The sequence below is a fragment of the Heteronotia binoei genome, chromosome 1 (assembly GCF_032191835.1).
Source record: "Heteronotia binoei isolate CCM8104 ecotype False Entrance Well chromosome 1, APGP_CSIRO_Hbin_v1, whole genome shotgun sequence".
NCBI lineage: Eukaryota > Metazoa > Chordata > Lepidosauria > Squamata > Gekkonidae > Heteronotia > Heteronotia binoei.
In genome coordinates this window covers 122596307-122599893 of record NC_083223.1, presented here as the reverse complement: position 1 = coordinate 122599893, position 3587 = coordinate 122596307, and positions in this window count along the sequence as shown.

Genomic DNA, 3587 nt, shown 5'->3' with positions numbered 1-3587 from the left:
GGGGCGGCTTTCTCCCTGCCTTTGCTTGCTATAAGGATTTTTTTTTTTTACAGTAACAGTATTTCAGTGGTGGAATTGACTGCCTAGAAGGTGGTGTGTTCCCTTCATCGGCAGTCTTCAAGCAGCAGCAGGATGAACTTTTGACAGGGGTGCTTTAGGCTGATCCTATATTGAGCAAGGAGTTGGACTAGAAGGCCTGTATGACCCCTTCTAACTCAATGATTCTAGGATAGGTAGGGTAGAAACTTATTGCCTAAGCAACCTGGTGTTCTCTTTTCATTCTATATATGTCATGTCTCACAATACCCTGATTTGTTGCTGAGTTTCTCAAACAGAAGTGGTTGTTGACTTGGAAGGAATGCAAAATTCTTAGAATTAAGAGCTTATTGGGCTGTTGTTTAATCTGGTTTCTTGGCTTGTTGAATTGTGTGACCTTTAAAATGGTGATACAAGTACACTTGGTACCAGTGACATTTGCATGATCTTCTTCGTGGTCTCTGTGCAGTCCCACACATGGGTCTTGCCGCAGGCAACGGATCCATACCTCGGAGCTCCAATAGCTCGCCTATAACGTCTTTTGGCGCGCTTTCCTCCCGCTCTGGGGAGCAGGCAGCGACCGCGCATGCCTGGAGCGGGGGGAGAGCGCCCATTCCACTCAGTTTCTTTCCTACCGCCGCCCGGACAACACCTTCCTCGCTGCGTTCCTCCTTAGCTCGTCCATTACCTCATCCTTTCGACCTTTTTCCTCACCTGGTATCGTATTTTCCTTTTCTTATATCTTCGCTTTCGTCCCGAAAAATCTAAAAAAACAAACAAACAAAAACCAAAAACCCGTTTCTATCTTTCCCCTTTTCTCCCTTCCCCCCCTCCCTTGTCCGGAGCGCATGGAAGGGAAAGTTACCTTCAAAAAGTGCACGCGCTGTGGGACCAAAATCCCTACTTCAGACGGCCACAGCCACTGCCTTTTTTGCTTGGGGGAATCTCACCGAGTTGATTCCTGCCCTCATTGTGCGAACTTCGGAAAGCAGGCCCGGAAAAACCGTGCGGCAAGGCTCCGGAGTTTCCTGATTGAATTGTCCTTAAGGGCTATGCCCGCATCCGACTCGCCGCCTCCCCAACAACAAGCGGGAGATTCGGCTTCTACGGACGTGTCTCTCTCCAAACAGAAACACAAGTCCGATAAAAGGTCTTCGAAGCACGCCGAGACCGGCCATAAGGCTTCGAAGAAATCGCGCCATTTGGAATCTACGGATCCGGCGCACAAAAAATCTCGTCCTTCCGGATCGGCCGATTCGGCTCCGAGGAAACTCCACTCGCACTCGGCTCCCAAGAAGCCTCAGGCTCCAATCTCAACTTCGACGTCTATGGATCCTGCGACTCCAACACAACCTGCTCTTCCGCCTGAGTTGTCGGTTCCGTCGGACGTCATCACCGACATGCCCCAACTGACACCTCACACATCCACAGCAGTGGAGGTCATACCAGTCCACTCTCGTTCGCCTTCGGTGCACAGCGTGGTCCCGACCGACTTTCTTGAACCCGATCTCACCACCGAGTCTACCCAGACCTACCTTAAACCTCCGCTTCGAATCGGATCCTTCCGAGACATCGGGATTTCTCCCCTGTATAAGGACTTCCGAGACATCGGGATTTCTCCCCTGTACAAGGACTCGGCCGCTCAGGCCTCCAACAAGGGTCGCTCTCGCTCACCCTCACGTCGAGCCCGATCCCGGTCCCCGCTCCTCAAGGACCGCTCCAGATCACCACGTCGGCGCCGAGACTCCGACTCCTCGGATTATTATCGCGACTACTATGCCACTCCCAGATACGACCGCCCCGCGATCGACTCCGTGACTTCTCCCGACGACTCCGCGACTCTCCACGGGCTCGTGGTTTCGACCGTGACTTCTCTTCTCCTCGACCCCGTGATTACTCTCGAGATCGGATCCGAGAGCCACGCCCCCGTGGCTTCGACCGTGACCTCTCTTCTCGATCCCGCGATCAAGATCGGACCCGAGAACATGACTATCCTCGGGATCGGATCCGAGAGCCTGATTACTCTCGCTACTCCCCTTGACTCCGTGATAGGCTTCGGGAATGCGTACGTCTCTCCGATCTACAGCGATCCCGGGACCACCACCAGGCAGAGGACGCTAGACCGCGCACTCCATCAGCCTCGGCCTCGATTGCCCCTCCGGTCTCCACTCCTACAGACCAACCTGCTCAGACGGTGAAACCTAAGACCGTTCCTTCGGACCCGATCCAGCCTCCACATCCTCCCTCCGGTGAGGATTCCCGCTCCGACCCTGAATCGTCAGCATCGTCAGACTCCGAGGACCGCCCTGACTCGGTAGCCTCGGACTCGGTACCACAGCCCCGACTCTCTCCATCAGATGCGTCCAAGGCCTATCTCCATCTAATCACCACCATGGCCGAAGCCCTCAACATTACTCTTCCGTCGGACTCACCTAAGGTCTCTGACGTTGTACACGACCTCGTGCAAACGGACTTTCCACCTGGCTCATTGCTTCCTATGCTTCCGGTGCACCTCGAAGGCCTCCGCGAAACCTGGGACAAACCTGCCTCGGTCCCACCAACCGCTAAACGCTTTGACTCTCTCTACAGAGTTCACGCTCCTGAGGCTAAATTTCTTGCTTCTCATCCGGCACCCAACTCGATTATCGTGCACTCAGCCACTAAGGCCAAGCCGTCCAGACATCCGACACCTCCTGACCGTGAAGGCAGGAAATTAGACACCCTGGCAAGAAAGATATTCAACCTTGCCTCCACAAATTCTAAACTGAACAATTATTTAGCCTACTTTTCGGCTTATGTCTTCAACTTGGCCAACCAATTTACGCCTCTTATTCCCGCCCTTCCTGAACCCTCCCAAAGAACGGCCTCCGTCTTGGTATCAGAGCTCTCTAGAGTGTCGAAGCAACAGATCAACACCATACGCCATGCTGTCTCCTGCTCTTCCAGGGTCTTTGCGTCCTCTGTTGCCCTACGTCGCCACGCCTGGCTGAGGTCCACAAATTTACAACCGGACATTAAACAAAAGATCGAAGACCTCCCCTTCGATGGCCTCGGCCTTTTCCATGCTTCTACTGACGAGGTCCTAGCCTCGGTGGATGACGGCCGCAAGCGTGCTAAGCGCTTGGGAGTTTCCCAACCGTTCTCCCAGCATTCCAACCGTGCAAAGCCCTGGAGACCATCATTTCAAAGGCGCCAAAGGTCACCTAAGCGTCCTGATTTCTGGAAGAGAAAGACTGGCCAGCAGAAACCTCAGTTTCAACAGAGGCCGCGGTCACAACAGCCTAAAAAGTCCTCCCTTCCTTCTAAACAGTCTCTTTGACTTTCCCGAACCGTTTTTCCACACACGTCTGTCACCATTCCTTCCCACTTGGAACTCGATAACAACCGATTCCTGGGTGCTGACCATCGTGCGTCTAGGTTACGCAATCGAGTTCATTTCTCCACCTCGCCACCACTATTTCACAGCTACCCCTCCGTCCTCTCTCCTCCGTCAGGAGATTCTGGACTTGCTCCACAAGGAAGCCATCGAGCCCGTTCCCCCCCTACATCGG